The 18,166-nt window shown below is 42.8% G+C and overlaps 1 protein-coding gene across 1 annotated transcript in view; it reads right to left on the bottom strand.

Annotated features, from left to right (window-relative positions):
* The window catches only part of SNX24 (sorting nexin 24), a 219,554-nt gene that overhangs the window by 93,502 nt on the left and 107,886 nt on the right, over positions 1–18,166 (bottom strand). The window lies entirely within an intron of this gene.

The raw sequence follows: 18,166 nt of genomic DNA, 5'->3' as shown, positions 1-18,166 counted from the left end.
TCTTTATGGTGTTTACTGTATGGGATAAACAATTTGATACATTGATAAAGCAGTCTTTTACACTAGTGGCAATACCAAATCTGCCTTTTACTTCTAAGAGGACTTGATCGCTTGTTCTGTATATTCCAATATATAGACAAAATTCCAATGTTCTATGAAGCCATGATGAGCTTTATTTCAGCACTAAGATGGCAGCCATGAGGTCCTTCAGCTGGTTCTTGGCTGCCATTGCAACCTAAAAGTACTAGAGATGTTTGAATCTTTTAAATTCAAATTCGCCAGGTTTAACTAATTTTTACCAAAAATTCAATCTGCTGTAAATTCTAATAATGCAAAGCCTCCAATTTCCCTGCAAAAGATATACGTAACACTCTCTGGTTTTAAAGGTCTGAAACACAGTAACACAGCCTTAGTAATGTCAAACTGAACCCACTATTGAACTGGATGGTAACCCAATAGTGACCAATAGCTCATTTCAAAACTCAGTGCACTGATTTAAATATTAAAAAATATTCCAAAAATTATTCCTCCAAGTATTCTGTACAGAACGTTCTGCCTGATCACAAATGACTAACTCAAACTGAAGGTGTAGCGGTCAGAGATTACATCATCCTGCTGTGACTGAGACAAGCGATATGCCATATATTTCATAACGCCCTCAGCTTTCATCCCACTAATATGTTTGCTAGAGGCAAAGGAGTTGTGACTTTCGTTTGGTAGTACGAATGGCCAGACGGAGTCTCGGGTGTGTCAGAGGCTGCAGACAGTCGCACTGCATCTAGCTGCAGAAGATCTCTGCATTTGGCCTTGCAGATACTGTACCTTCTTAACCCTTCTTCCACTACCTATTCCTAGTAGACCATGGACCCACTTGTCCATGAATTTTATTACGGACCTACTGGTATCTGCAGGCAAGACTGTGGTTTTGGTGGTTGTAGATCGGTTCAGTAAAATGGTTCAATTCGTCGCATTACCGGCACTTCTGAATGCCAAGACTCTTGCTCAGGTGTTTATAAATGAGATTGTGAAGCTTCACGGGGTTCCCTCTGATGTGATGTCAGATCAGGGACCCACGATGTTTCCAAGTACTAGAGGGCGTTCTGTTCTCAACTGGGGATGCAGCTTCCTTTTTCTCTGCCTTCCATCCCCAGTCGAATGGACAGACCGAGCGCATTAACCAGAATTTGGAGACTTATCTCTGGTGTTCTGTCTCCGAAAATCAGGAGGATTGGGCATCCTACTTACCGCTGGCAGAATTTGCTATCAATCACCGTTAAGAATCTATCGGTAGGTCACCGTTCTTTGGTGCATACGGTTACCATCCGCAGTTTGGTACTTTTAGTGGGGAGGGGCTTTGGGAGTTCCAGAAGAGGAAAGTTTTGCTGTGTCGCTCTCCTCAGTGTTTCGGGCGGTTCTGAGTAATTTGAAGACTATGGGGGACAGGTACAAACATATAGCTGACAGAAAACGCTTGCCAGGTCCGGATATGAATGTGAAAGACTTTGTGTGGTTGTCTACCGGGAATGTCAGCTTGAAGGTTCCTTCATGAAAATTGGGACCTAGATTTATTAGTCCCTATGAAATAAACTACAGTCATTAATCCAACAACATTTAGTCTTGAGCTACCTCAGGCGCTTAAGATCCACAATGTCTTTGCTCAAGAAGTATGTGGAACCTCTTGAGACCTCACCCCTACCACCACCCCAATAATGGTTGATGGAAATCTCGAGTTTCAGATTTCGAGGATTGTACTGTAGATTCTCGCCTCCAACGTCGTTCCCTACAATACTTGGCGCACTGGAAGGGCTACGGTTCAAAGGAAAGGATGTGGGTCTCGGCATCAGAGGTGAATGCCCCCAGGCTGGTTTGTTAATTTCACACCTCTTATCCCAAGAAGCCTGGTCCTGAGTGTCCGGAGGCTACTTGAAGAAGGGGGATACTCTCACGGGTCTGTCAGAGGCTGCAGAAGGATCTCTGCTTTTAGATGAGATGAATCTGTGCTGCACTTTATGTACATGCTCAGTACTGAGCCAGTGCTGTGGAGTCGGAGTAGTAAGTCCGCAAAATTGAGGAGTCGGAGTCAGAGGTTTGGCTTACCGACACCACAGCCCAGCTTCTAACTACCTTAAATCACCGTAAAATGGCCACTGAATTCCCCGCTTTTATACAATCTAGTATAGGTCTCTTTATATAGGCTCAGTTATTCCATGTCATGGCATGTGATAGCTGCAATGCATTATAAGGAACTTATTTTGCAATTTACCATATATTATTATACTAAATATTCTCAGTTGTGAGAATTCTCAAGAATGGAAGGATTTTTAAATTTTATAGTGTACCGCTCATTGCAGCCATAATGCAGACCAAACCTGGCTGGTTTCCTAGATAAAGAACATGCAGTGCAAACAGGCTCTAAAACCAAAGTTCAGGAATGCACTGCCCCCCAGAAAAGCAGGAAGCTAGGAGTGGTGCACTCTAAGAAATACAATCTGAGAAAACCCCTTTACAATACAATGAGACAAGAGAAATTTAAACAGCAAAAAGTTTGAAACTTTATTCATGAACTTAATCTGATATGAGGGTAGAATAATTTTAACTGCAAATGTGAATATAGGAATTTTTTTAATACCGTAATTTTACGCTAAGTAGCTGAGTATACAGTCAGATTAGATCCCACCAGTAGAGAATATGTGTAGCGAGTAGTTGGGTGATTAAAGTATAACTTATATACTCAAGTTAAAAAGGGGTATGGTTATAAAAATATATAAATATTCCTGATTAGCAGCAAAACCGTGTAAGGCTATGTGCCCACGTATGCAGAAAATTTCTACTTCAAAACCGGCCTCTTTCCCAGAAAACGTGTGTTTTATTTCCGCGTTTTTCGAGCGGTTTTTCCGCAAAACCTGTGCGCTTTTGATGCTTTTTTTTAGGGCGTCTTCTGACTCATAGAAAATAGCTAAAAACGCGGACTTGCGCGGAAAAAAACGCATCAATGTGCACAAAAAGTGCGGAATTCATTTAAAATGAATGAAATGCTTCTTCTATGCATTTTTGAAGCATTTTGACCGGGACAAACGGGACACACAGCCTAAATGTGCCTGTCAGTAGTATAAAAAGACGACAGTGCCAAACACATAAAGCATGTTACTTGTACCTAATAGTCCAAATCAACTAAAACTAGGTCACTCATCAGGGCAAAGAAGCACAGACACCACAAGGTGCGCCACAGTGTTACTCTAAGCTAACACTAGCAAGCTCAGTCATAAATTGCACCGCAGTGGAATTAAATCAATAGCATAGAAAGTACCATATCGCCAAAAAATCATTAAAGCAATGCAATAGTACCAAACCATAAATTATCCTTGATTCGGCAATCTACATATATATATTGTAAAAGAAACGTTCTCACTCAAGGCATTGTGGATGTGGACAAGTTCCAGGGACGCGCTTCTTCTCAGTGATCCATCAGAGGAGTCTTCTGGATAATACAGAAGTGTCTCCTGCTGCTCGACAGATCAAGGTAGTGTGAATAATACTAAAGATATAATTTCATGTCAATCATTTATATTTTATTTGAAGTGGGATTATAAAACCCCCTTTGTCTGATCAGCTGTAACAAGACATTTACTCATCAGGGGGTCAAGCCTCAAAAGGCTGCGAGTGACAGATCTCACACCCCGAGCCAGCTAAGATCAGGACAAAAATTCTTGCTTGCAATATGGAATCCATGCATCTACTTCCTAGTCACACACCTGTTACATTTTTGAGATCTCTGGAACTGGCCGAACACCTTCCAGGGTCACGATCCGCTCTAGCTCCCCAGGGTGTGGAGTGCCGTAGAATGGATAGTAGGAGCCAGGTAGCAAAGCTGTGTTTGGTCTAAATGCATAGCAGAGGCCCGGCCGGGTGCGATGGGGCTAAAACCACCTCCCTAGTATCATCTATTAAGGAGTTATGACCCATCATAGGTTTTGGAGTTTTTAGCTACCAGAGGCTAGGGGAGGAGATTTAGGTTCCGCCCAGACAAAAGGAGGAGAGTGACTTAAGGGGGTTAAATGCTCATGTAAAGCATGGCCCATTGCTTTTCCTCAGGGGAGGTTGCGATGACACATCATGTGGGGAGAAGTCAAGGAACAAAGGGGACCACAAGCCTCCCATGTGGCAGCCCATCCCCCGCAAGCCAGGTCTTTCATCTGACTGGTAATTAAAGGCCCCTTTACATTTAGCGATGCACCAGCGATCCGACCTGCGATCCAACCCGGTCAGGATCGCTGGTGCATCGCTAAATGATCGCTAGTGAGCTGTCTCACAGGCAGACCTCACAGCGATGCAGCAGCGATGCAGCAGCGACGCAGCGCACGATACCTCTCACACACAGCGATCCTGAAGTCCTCCCGCCCGCCTCCACGCGTCGCTCGTCGGCGCCAGCAGGAAGCCCAGCAGGAAGTGCCCGACGAGAAATGGAGCCGGACATTCTCGCGCGATCAGCGATGGACAGCGGGGGAGCCGGTCGGAGGGAAGTATCACACATAGCGATATCGCTATAACGTCACAAAATCGGTGATGTTATAGCGATATCGCTAGCGATATCGCTGTGTGTAAAACCCCCTTAACTCTTATATTTTGCATACTTTGTTCTACCACTATTGTATTTGAATTTCTAAACATTGTATTGTGTGAGGTGCCAAGGGGAGAGGTACTAGAAAACAAGATATATTTCCCCTCGTTTCATTGCTTATGTCTCCCTGTACTGATAGTGAAGCTGGTTTATTTCACTGTAATCTGGTCCTGGTTTCTTTAGTGATCAGCGTGGAAAAGACTGGTGGTTCCCCGTCCACACGTTCAATCCAGATTTGATTCCTGATGGATCCAGCTGATATAATCAGGAGGAGCTGGGATCTCTCTCGTCTGCTGGGCTGGGAGCTGACACAGTAAGAGTACATGGACTTCTTTGTTGTTGTATAGGTTTATTTTGTAGTTAGCCTTCTATTGTTAGTTAGTGGCCAGATGGCCTTACATAATTTATTTCATGTTTGGCATGTGTAACATTGAATGACCAATGTGCACAATAAAATATGCCGTGCCCATATCCGTGTGGAACTCGTTAGACTGCCGTTGTGACTCCATAGCCACCCGCTTGTGCCAAAGAAAAGATCCCAGCTGAGAATATATATATATATATATATATATATATATATATATATATACACACACATGTATATATACACACATACATACATACACACACACACACACACACACACACACACACACACACACACACATATATCCATTCCCCACAATATGTATAACCATTGTGTATATAGTGTATTGTATAGTGTGCCCTTAAGGCGATTAAACATATAATTTAACCTTGGGCTGCTCTTTTATCTCGATCCACACATCCGTATTCTCAGTTTAACTTACCATGGTATTGGGGCTGGTTTCTGGCCCAATATAGTCCCGTTAACGGACCAGGCTTATATCTATCGAGGAACTTGCGGCAGTCCTACCAGGCGATATTTCATTGGTACTAGTGAAAGGGACCTGTCAGTGTTGTGAGCGAGTGTGGTGCCACGTCAGTGACTGCGTGGGAAACATCCTTTCACTAACCGTGCCTCCCTAGGCTTGTGTGGACAGAGGTTGTTTGTGTAAAACTGTGCCAAGCTGAACTTGCATGTCCCCAGTGGGTGCAGATAGTCATGTTGGTGCAAGTGAGAGTGTACCACGTGATCCCTAGGACGTAACAGTGACGTCAGGCGGGGTGTGGCTAGGTGAGGGTTCTTCACATGTGGTAGCAGCAGTGGGATTCTGTGTGAGCTCTCTGGTGCCATTCTTCAGGTAGTATGCAGCTAGTGAGTCTAGCCCTGGCGGCATATTACGGTACCCTCTATGCTACTGATTTAAAGCCACTGCGATGCAATTTTGTTAGCTCAGAGTACCACTGTGATGCACCTGGTGGTTTCCGTGCCTCTTTGACCTGATGTGTGACCTACTTCTATTTGCTTTGGTCTATTAGGTGCAAATGATGTGTCTTATGTGTTTGGCACTGTAGTTTTCTTATGCCAGTAAAGGCCCCGTCACACACAGCGATCTCACTAGCGAGATTGCTGCTGAGTCACAATTTTTGTGACACAACAGCGATCTCACCAGCGAGATCGCTGTGTGTGTGACAGCGATCAGCGACCGGCCCCCCTGCCGGTATCGCTGATCGCTGCAGGAAAGGCCAGGACTTTTTTTTGGTCGCTGGTCTCCCACTGGCCACCACGCATCGCTGCGTGCGACAGGCTTCCTTGCGCTAGTTACCAGCTTCCTTGCGCTGGGCGTCGCTGTGCTGATCACTGGTGAAGCTGTCTGTCTGACAGCTCACCAGCGATCACATAGCGACTCACCAGCGATCCTGACACGTTGATATCGTTGTCGGGATCGCTGGTGAGTCGCTATGTGTGACTCCAGCCTAAGGCTATGGTCACACTATCAGTATTTTACATCAGTATTTGAAAACCAAAACCAGGTGAGGAACAATCAGAGGAAAAGTATAATAGAAACACGTCACCACTTAGGTATTTTTCACCCACTCCCGGATTTGGCTTACAAATACTGATGTAAAATACTGACCAAATACTGAACGTGTAAAAGTGCCTGTAAGGGTATGGTCACACTGTCTTGTTGCTATTCAGGTATATTTATATATATCTTTATAACAGCCGCCCCTTTTAAACTTGAGTAAATAAAAGTTATATTCTCATCACTCCACTACTCGCTACACATACTGTAATAATTTTACATAATTTCCTTTTAACTGCATTCACAAACCGTTTGTGTCAGTTTCAATATTAATGAGTTTCAGTAAGTGGGTTTTTTTTAATTTTTTTTATTTAAATGTTTTACCATAACAAGTACCGTATATCTATCATGCATATGTGTATGTAAAAAAAAAAAAAAAAACACAACCAAAAATCCCCCAAAGATGCATTGGCACATCTTTTAACCAGGAAAAAAAAATGCAGAAGAATGGCAGAATTGAAGAAAATGAAGTGTGCACATTACATTTATTATTTTTCTCAATGACTCCCATCATACAACTGTCCGCAGAAGTTGCGGTATACAGTCAATGGTCAATGGGGGCTGCGCTCCTCTAAGCTAATGGAGAGGTGCCCATATTGGTTCCCCCAAAATTCCTCTCTAACCTGAATCATCCCTGCTTATAAAGGGGGCAATTCAAGTTATAGCAGCAGAATACCCTAATCTGTAAGCAAATCCTCTCCAACGAAACAGACGTGTGCATCATAACAATGAGTGCGCCCACGACATGGCAGGTTAATTTCTCTGTGACCTAAATATTCATCTCCACCCCCATCTGGGGCCACTGGTATCATTTATAACGGACAAATACAATGTGCAACCACACGTTTTCTGCAGGTGACATGTATGACAGAACGTGCTGATGCAGGCAACTACTGGAAGGCTACAGAGCTGGGGAAGTGGGATCCTCAGGCTCCCTAATTAGTAGCCAGCAATATGACATGCTGGTGACACCCAGGTCACAGGGTCACAGAGCATAACAGGTGACAGGCTACACAGATGGGGACCACTGGCAAAAATGGAAAAGAACACAAGAAAATTGGACGCTCACATTATAACCCTATCTGAAATGACAACTAATATAGCAAGCTTCAAACGATTCCTTGCCAAGTGACAGTTCCCTTCTCCACAGGGAGCAATCCTAAATTTCCCTATTAAAAGAAAATGGCCACAGAGTCAGAACAGTTTGTACAAGTGCTTCATGTTCTACTTCCTAGAAAATTTCCACGAAAAATGGCTATTGTGTTAATTTACATTGAGTTTCCAGTTCTAAGATAAAGAGGATGGGAAAAAAATAAGCTAAAGACGGCAGTGACATAACATACAGTAGATAAGGAACCACCCCTGCTGACCCAGTGCTACCGCTTGCCACCCATCTTTGATGATAAGGCTTCAGCCTGACCACTAAACCCAGTGATTGACTGCAGTGTTCAAGTTGGAAGTGGTGGGCAGCAGCAGAGAAGTGGCGCTGGAGTCGTAGTGGGTAGATGAAGCTGTCATATTCAAATAGAACTAGGGAAATCCTGGAAACATGATCTTTTGGGGCAAATGAGCACTGCTTTAGACTGATGTCTCCAAAATGGTGAGAAATAAATGGCGTACCTGGAGGCAGGCCGTCCATAGTGGCAGACCACACGGCTGCTCTGGGGTCCGTGAGCCGAGTGTCATCGCCCTGTTCCTCGCCAACTCTGCACTTTCAACTAAATCAGAATCTGTGGGATGCAGATAATGTTGAACAGAATGATGCAGCAGGGAGCAGACCGCTGCCCCACTATGCCAGTGTGTCTGAGAGCGGCTCATTACATCACGCCCCCGTCCGGGAAAGCCTCAGTCGGCACAGAACACTGAAGACATCGAGGGAACAGCGGAAGGTGAGAGGAGTTTGCAATTTTTTTCTTTTTTAATTCTGTCAGTACTTGTGAGGGTGACACAGTGTGTAAGGCGGGGGCTGCCAAACAGTGCGTGGAGCTTCCCAAACTGCGCTAGGGGCAGTAGGGGCCCTCAGCACTAAGTGAGGGGAGGCTGCAAGGGCCCCTCATGCTACCTGTGGGGGATATTTTTTGTGGGGCCCCTCAAACTGTGTAGGTGTCCGCATACTGTCTGTTGATAATTTGGGGACAACATATTGTGTGTTAGGGCCATCATACTTAGGGGGGCCCTCGTATTGTCTGAGGGGCTGTGGGGGACATTAAACTGTGTCCGGGGGATGGAGGGCCCTTTATACTGCCTGCGGGGGCAGTAGGGACCATCATAATGTATGTGGGGAATGTCGGTTCATCACATATTATGTATAGTGGGCAATGGGGCCATCATGCTGTTTGTAAGTGGAATGTGGGACCATCATACTGTGTGGGGGGCACCAGGGTTTCATGCTGTTGGAGGGATAATACAGTGTTGAGATTGCTGAGCAGCACCATAAGGGGAAGGAGGCAGGGGGACAATTAGGACTTTTGCTATGGGGCCCCATGATTTCTATGTACACCACTGCCCAGGGAAAACAGAAACACAGGGAGAACATAGCAAAAATTCCAAACAGATGTTGTCCTTGGTGGGATTTGAACCCAGCAGCATTACTTAAAAGAGTTACAAGTTACAACCTGTACAAAAATTCGGAGCTGCATTCACAGTTCCGGTGCATTAGAGCTTAACCCTCCGTCAGGAACAATATTCGCACTAACTCGTAATGGAACAATGTGCCTGTCAAGCGCAGGCTAGAAAAATGCCTAGAATATCTAATTTTCTCAATTTCAGTGATCTAAAAGTGATCAGAGACCTTCATAGGGATGTAATAAAAGAGACTACACATTATCAGGTGCAAAACAAACCCATTTACTCAACATAAAAGTAATAACTTTGATATACACAAATTTCAAAACTCCTGAGAAGTACACTTTCATTTGTAAGAAAATCTGCCTTATTTATATGAAATATCCACAAACCTTTCTCTATCCATTCATAAAACAAGCTAAATAAACAATAGTAATGACTAAAAACATTACATACCAACCTTATAAAGTGTGATGTGTTCGGGACCAATGAACCTGAGAAGCCAGCACAGCTATATCTTCCTTCCTGAAGTTCTGCAGACCAACTGTGGTATCAGGTTGCACACAGCAGCTAGAACCAGGAGACTATCTAGAGGGAGGGGGTTTCCTGAAAATCTGGTGAGATGGGAGAAATGAAATTACAAGAGCTGCGCCTGTCAGATCCATTGTTCCTGACGGAGGGTTAAACCTCAGCTCATATTTACCTCAATGTTTGCATAGAGAGCTCTGTGGATTTTGATTTTGGGACGTAGTTTCTAAACATGAAGAAGGTGCAAATTCCCATTATAATTTTCCATGGGTAGCCCAGTGCCTCAGTGGTTAGCACTGTTGCCTCAAATCCCTGCAAGGACAAGATCTGCAAGGAGTTTGTACAGTCACATGTTAACGTTTGGGCAAGAAGAAATGCGTAGAGCAAGACAGGGAGGGGGGGAGCAGGTGAATAGGCCCCGCCCAGTGGACCGGACCATGGCAGTTTACATACATCTGAACCGATATAAAAAAGGTATTTATGCATGAAAGGTGCGGGGTCAGGGGGAAGCAAAAGCACTAAGAGAATCCTTATGTGACACACAATTGAATGATATCATTATATGATATCTCAAGAAAGGGGTGACAGATTCACTTTAAAGAAAGAAACAAACAAAAAAAGTTGGTCACGTCAACACAAAAATAAACACATGGATGTTTAAAAGTATTGAAAAAGTGCAGACTACGTCTGATAACAATATGAGGAAATTGATTCATAAAAAGTGAAAAGCCAAAGCAAAGAACGGAGAACTGTATGCTGAAAAGCAAACAGTGGAATAAGGAAACAGCCACGCTGTAACAATTGTATCTCCCAGCCAATTATCACAAATCTAACACTACACAGAACCATACAATTACCAGATAATGTGCCAAGTAATATGTGGGGGAAAAACCCCACAAACTTCTACATCTAATAACAGCATAATAAGTTTTCTTTAGATAGCGCCAGTATACTTTCCGCAGGTACATGTGCAAACAATATCAGACATTACCCAGTAACACGTAATTCAACAATGCCCACAAGAGCTTACAGTCTATAATTAGATAAGGAGGGGGGTAGAAAAGGTACAGATTGCATGTAGTGTATGGGCCAAACAGCTGTGAAGTAAATAAGGGCATTCATATAAAATTGCATGAATCGGTCAACAGTTGCCTGCTGAGAGCATGGTGTGTGGGGCACACTGAGGAAAGAAAGGATTAGGTTTGATTGAAAATGTAAGAAAGGGAAGCAGAAAAGTTGGATGAGGCTAGTTTCACACTAGCGTTTTGGAGCGCAGCGACGGCCTGCGCACGGCCGCCGCTAAGCCCCGCCCCCTGCCGCGCCCCGCCGGTAGCTCCGCCCACCGGCGCATGACGCTGCATGCGCCCTGCGTCCCCTATCTTTATCACAGGGGGCGCAGGCCGTGCGCAGTATGCGTTTGGCGGCGCAGGTCGGCGCACCGTCAAAAGGACGCATGTGCCGCCAAACGCATACTGCGCCCCCTGTGATAAAGATAGGGGACGCAGGGCGCATGCAGCGTCATGCGCCGGTGGGCGGAGCTACCGGCGGGGCGCGGCAGGGGGCGGGGCTTAGCGGCGGCCGTGCGCAGGCCGTCGCTGCGCTCCAAAATGCTAGTGTGAAACTAGCCTTAGGATTGGTGATGTGAAAGGCCTGTCCAAAAAAATGTTTTTAAGGCACACAAATAGTCACTGGAAATTAACTGGATTGCGTCAGGTAATGTATTCCAGAGAGCTGGTGCAGCATGAGAAAAAGACTTGAATAGAAGATAATGGGACATTTTGGACACACACCAATTTCAGGAACTGTGGTCCAGAGTCCTCAGTTTGAATGAACGAGCACACACACTGCCAGTTTGATCACCGCTTATAGGATTGATGGAGATGGCCAAGCATTATACTGCGCTACCCATCAGTCCCTCAGTGGAGCGAGCAGGCATGAATGACAGTCACTTCATTTGAATGGGGGACCAGGTTTTCGTGATTGGCATAACCCATCTAATGAAGACTTTTGCAATTCTGTTACATCAATTAGGAATGCATAACCATAGGACTAGCAAGATTGTTCATGTATTTCTTACAAAGAGAAATCTTGGGGTTCATACACAACTAATGACCAGGTTGTGCCCATTGAGCGCCTGTCTGGAAACAGAAACGTGCAGGTTTAATATGAAGTTTGACAGATTACAAAGAGCAGATAATGGACCAAAGAAAAAAAATGTAACAACCTGAACAAAAACTATGACAATTAGATTACAAATACCAGAAATAAAATAAACAAAGCAACAATGATAAAATACACCGAAGGAAAACTGAACTGAGCATGCTCTCCTATGAATCTCTGTCAGCTAACATCTGGAATCAGCATATTTCTTCTAGCGCCTCAATGCATTGTGTGCGATAAAAACAGAGGATCAGTTCCAAGAGATTTGGCATTGATTTTTCACCCACAAACAAAGCCCATTTCTAGTCACATGATCTATCATAATCAGACAATTTGTACCTTGGCCTCGCATTTGGAACAATGACTCGTAGACTACTTCTGCAAGTCAACAGATTTTCTGTGTGTTCTACCAGCTGTTCCCTCCAGTCACATGGAACCAAGCTGAGAAAGCGGGAAATGTATTCTGGGACAGTCTACTGGAATAAACTCCTACCAGTGGATTATAACATTGTTAACATTATAGCATTGGTATGCTTACAGGGGTTGTCCACTGGTTTTATATTGATGACGTATCCAGTAGTGTTCAAAGGTTTTAGGCAGGTGTGGCAAAAATGCTGCAAGTGAGAATGCTTCCAAAATGAGAGGTGTTAAAGGTTTGATGTTAATAAGTAACAAAATGTAAACTGAATGAACAAAATATAAATCTTAAATCAATATTTGGTGGGACCACTTTTTGCCTTCAAACCAGCATCAATTGTTCTAGGTACATTTGCACAGTTTTAAATAAAACTTGCCAGGGAAGTTGTTCCAAACACCTTGGAGAACCAACCACAGATCTACTGTGGATGTAGGCTTGGGAATATCCTTCAGTCCCTTCATGCATTCCCATACAGACAGACACAGACATGCTCAAAAAAGTATTTAATGGCACTGGATGTATGTTTGGGGTTGTTTAGCTGCAGAGTAAACTTTGAGCAAAGCTGATGCCTCTCTGCTGGTATTTCATGATGGATAAGTATTTGTCGTTATTTCTTAGCGCTAAAGACATACAAAAACAGTGGGGATCGTAGACGTAGTGGTCTGCCTAGAAACTTAAAGACATACCATGCTCATTTCCCTTCAAAAATGGAAGATGACCAGCAGTGCCATCAGATCAGAACTAGCAGCAACAATTTGGACGCAGCTGCACCATCTACTGTTTGGTAAAATTTGGTCAGAAGTGGTCTTCATGGAAGAAAGGTGTCCAAAAAGTCATACCTTTAACATAAAAATAAGGTCAAAAGACTCAATTATTCACAAACACATAGGAAATGGGGTGCACAAACATGGTAGAAGGTGCTCTGGACTAAATTTTGATTATTTGACTGTAACAGAAGGCAATTTGTTTGCAAAGTGATGCTGTGTGGTACGATAATGAGTGTCTGCAGGCAACAGTGAAGCAGGTGGAGATTCCTAGCCAGTTTGGAGCTACGCTATAGCAAATAGAGTTCGGGATTTGATCAAGATTAATGGCGTTCTCAGTGTAAAGAAAATACAGGCAGATATTTCGCTATAATGCAATACCATCAGAGAAGTGTCTGACTTACTCCAAATTTATTCTATAGTAGGATTATGGCCGCAAACATACTGCTAAAGTTACCAGGAACTATCTTTAGCATAAAAAAAAAAAAAAAAAAGAAGAACAAGGAGACCTGTAAGTCAGGGTTCCCAAACTCCAGTCCTCAAAGCCAATCAACAGATCATGTTTTCGGGATTTCCTTTGTATTGCACAGGTGAAGCAATTATCACCTGATCAATACTAAGGAAATCCTGACAACATGATCTGTTGGTGGGCCTTGAGGACTGGAGTTGGGGAACCCTGCTGTAAGTGATATGTCCTCCAGAGACCTGATCTCAACATCAAGTCTGTGTGCGACTACACGAACAGACAAGAAGGACTTGTGGAAGCCTACATCCACAAAAAGATCTGTGGTTAGATCTACAATATGTTTGGAACAAATTCCCTGCAGAATTCCTAAAAAAGCTGTGAGCGAGTGAACCTAGAAGAATTGATGATATTTTGAAAGCAAAGGATGGTCACAACAAATATTGGTTTGATTAAGATTTCTCTTTTACTCATACCCTTGGCATTTTTATTAATAAAAAATAAAATTGCTATTAAAACAATCTTATTTTGTAGCATTTTTCCACACCCGCGGTTTCATTTTTTTAAAAACAGGTTATGAGAAGTTCAGCAAAATGCAGAGTGTTCTGAAACGGTTTCAGAATAAATGGAACCTCAATTATAGTATCTACTATAAATTAAAAAAATCCAGTGAATGGTCCTCTTTAAAGGAGGACAACCCTTTGGACAGTCCTTCTTACCAATGCCCTTTTAGGGTCTAAAGAGGTAATAAAGGTGTTCTAAAATTTTTGGAAGAGGCATGAAAAAGGGGCAGCTCTTAATTTAGAAGACTTGATGCATTACATAGGCAGCAATCCATAGGATACGATCGTAGAGAAAAGTCCCCCTTCTTCACCCAAATCCACTCTTGAACAAGGAAAGATGACATTAGGTAGGGCTTGCTCAAAGTGAACAATCCTTTAATAACTTTTAATCCCTTTAATCACTGGGCTTAAACTGCTTTGAATTGATTAAACAACCATGAAAAGCATTTCAATTTAGAGAATCATCTAAAACAGTTTTTCCACACTTATTCTGCACCTCATTAGAAAAATGCATGTTCCTATCAGAAATTAACAAGCAACCAGGAGAGATTTCTCCCTCAATTTACAGAGAATTCTAGCAGTATTTCTATCTAAAACTGGTTCTCCTGCCGCACTGACAGCCATTTACATGAGATCACATTAAGACATCTTTACCTTGATAAAATGCAGATGCCACTGTGTATCAGGACAGAACCCGACTCTCGCACAGACAGTCCAAAACAGTTTTCTTGATCCCTCTCAACCTGAAGTCTTGTCAATATATGGATTGCCTTGCTTTCTAATTCAGTGAAAAATCTAGTTTTCTATTAGTCTCGGACTTTCTAATTTTCAATACGGCCTTACTAAATGTAATTATTAAGGGCAGATTCAAGAAAGCAATTACTGAGCTACTAGTTTGTATCTTCAATGTCCTAATACATGGAGAGGAGTTTGGATGTATCCACAAGAGAAGATGGGAAATTCTGTATGGTGAAATGGGATGTCCGATTTTATACCTGACAGAAGTGGACATAGGAAAAAGAGAAAGCTCTCACTTATACAGGGTGGGCCATTTATATGGATACACCTAAATAAAATGGGAATTGTTCGTGTTATCAACTTACTGTTTGTGGCACATTAGTATATGGGAAGGGGAAACTTTTCAAGATGGGTGGTGACCATGGCGGCCATTAGAAGTTAGCCATTTTGGATCTAATTTTACCCTCTTTCCACTGAAAAAAATAATGTGACATATCAAACTTATTGAGAATTTCACAAGAAAAACAATGGTGTGCTTGGTTTTAACATAACTTTATTCTTTTAAGAGATATTTACAAGTTTATGACCACTTATAAAATGTGTTCAAAGTGCTGCCCATTGTGTTGGATTGTCAATGCAACCCTCTTCTCCCACTCTTATGACACAATAATAGCATGTTTCGACCGAAGTCTGATCCCAGGACTGTTCTACATGTTCTCAGAGTTGGTGCATACTGGACGACTCACTTACAGTTGTGGCCAAAAGTATTGACACCCCTGCAATTCTGTCAGATAATACTCAGTTTCTTCCTGAAAATGATTGCAAAAACAAATTCTTTGGTATTATCTTAATTTAATTTGTCTTAAATGAAAAAACACAAAAAGAATTGTCCTAAAGCCACATTGGATATAATTCCACACCAAACATAAAAAAGAGGGTGGACAAAAGTATTGGCACTGTTCAAAAAATCATGTGATGCTTCTCTAATTTGTGTAATTTACAGCACCTGTAACTTACCTGTGGCACCTAACAGGTGTTGGCAATAATTAAATCACACTTGCAGCCAGTTGACATGGATTAAAGTTGACTCAACCTCTGTCCTGTCTCCTTGTGTGTACCACACTGAGCATGGAGAAAAGAAAGAAGACCAAAGAACTGTCTGAGGACCTGACAAACCAAATTGTGAGGAAGCATGAGCAATCTCAAGGCTACAAGTCCATCTCCAAAGACCTGATTGTTCCTGTGTCTACCGTGCGCAGTGTCATCAAGAAGTTTAAAGCCCATGGCACTGTGGCTAACCTCCCTAGATGTGGACGGAAAAGAAAAATTGACAAGAGATTTCAACGTAAGATTGTGCGATGTTGGATAAAGAACCTCGACTAACATCCAAACAAGTTCAAGCTGCCCTGCAGTCCAAGGGTACAACAGTGTCAACCCGTACTATCCGTTGGCGTCTGAAAGAAAAGGGACTGTATGGTAGGAGACCCAGGAAGACCCCACTTCTTACCCCGAGACATAAAAAAGCCAGGCTGGAGTTTGCCAAAACTCACCTGAAAAAGCCTAAAATGTTTTGGAAGAATGTTCTCTGGTCAGATGAGACAAAAGTAGAGCTTTTTGGGCAAAGGCATCAACATAGAGTTTACAGGAGAAAAAAAAAAAAAAAAAAGAGGCATTCAAAGAAAAAAACATGGTCCCTAAAGTCAAACATGGCGGAGGTTCCCTGATGTTTTGGGGTTGCTTTGCTGCCTCTGGCACTGGACTGCTTGACCATGTGCATGGCATTATGAAGTCTACCAACAAATTTTGCAGCATAATGTAGGGCCCAGTGTGAGAAAGCTGGGTCTCCTTCAGAGGTCATGGGTCTTCCAACAGGACAATGACCCAAAACACACTTCAAAAAGCACTAGAAAATGGTTTGAGAGAAAGCACTGGAGACTTCTAAGGTGGCCAGCAATGAGTCCAGACCTGAATCCCATAGAACACCTGTGGAGAGATCTAAAAATGGCAGTTTGGAGAAGGCACCCTTCAAATATCAGGGACCTGGAGCAGTTTGCCAAAGAAGAATGGTCTAAAATTCCAGCAGAGCATTGTAAGAAACTCATTGATGATTACCGGAAGCGGTTGGTCGAAGTTATTTTGGCTAAAGGTTGTGCAACCAAGTATTAGGCTGAGGGTGCTAATACTTTTGTCTGGCCCATTTTTGGAGTTGTGTGTGAAATGATCAATGTTTTGCTTTTTGCTTCATTCTCTTTTGTGTTTTTTCATTTAAGACAAATTAAATGGAGATAATACCAAAGAATTTGTGATTGCAATCATTTTCAGGAAGAAACTGAGTATTATCTGACAGAATTGCAGGGGTGTCAATACTTTTGGCCACAACTGTATACATTTTTTTATTCAACTCTACCCACAAGTGTTTGATTGGGTTGAGGAATTGGGACTGTGGGGGCCAATCCAGCACCTCTACTTCATTGTCATTGTTGTCCTGCTGGAACACAATGTCATTCTTTTCATACCTACAGTACTCGAGTGTACGTAGTAACTTTTCTTGAAAGATACTCACATAAAGCTCAGAACTGAGACCACTTTCGATCCTGGTCAAATATTCAACGCATTTGGCTGTGAAACAATCCCATATCATGAGGCATCTTCCACCAACCTTGACAGCCCCTTTTTCCAATGTTTCTTCCATACCTGTTTAACCCATCGGAGCCTAGTCCATTGACTTTCAACTCATTGCTCCATATCACACGTTTCCAATCTTCTACTGTACACTTTTTCTGCTCCTTGATTCAAAGTAACCTTTCACATGGGAGTAAACCTGATAACACACTGACTATTAAGGAATGCGAGAACAGGTTGTAATTTGTAGAATACAGGAAGAAAAAGATTTTTCCACCACAAGGAACAAACCAGTAACAAGGCAGTGACATGATAATCTGTATAACTATTCATATGCTAAATAGTTGCAAGTCAAAGGTATGTGCGAGATAGCCAAGCTGAAGGTCTATGAAATGATGCTAGTCTCACCTACAAGGCAGTAGTGGATGGTAAGATATGGAACATGAAAGTCAAAAGTTCAAAACATTGTTACTAGTCATAAGTGAATGTGTTCGGATGACATCTTATCCGAGCACACTCGGGTGTTATCCAAGTATCTTGGGCATGCTCTTATATTATGTTCGCGTCCCTGTGGCTGCATGAAGTGTGGATGTTAGACAGCCTTAACACATAAAGGGATTGCCTAACAAACAGGCAAGGTGTTCATGCTGTCTAACAACCACAAATCATGCAACCACAGGGACGCAAACATAATATAAGAGCATGCCCAAGATACTCGGATAACACCCAAGTGTGCATGGATAAGACGTCATCCAAGCACGTACGCCCATCACTAATT

The sequence above is a fragment of the Dendrobates tinctorius genome, unplaced genomic scaffold (genome assembly GCF_039654945.1).
Source record: "Dendrobates tinctorius isolate UK_male_01 unplaced genomic scaffold, ASM3965494v1 ptg000003l, whole genome shotgun sequence".
NCBI classification, from domain to species: domain Eukaryota; kingdom Metazoa; phylum Chordata; class Amphibia; order Anura; family Dendrobatidae; genus Dendrobates; species Dendrobates tinctorius.
This window is presented reverse-complemented; position numbering and strand designations above follow the sequence as displayed.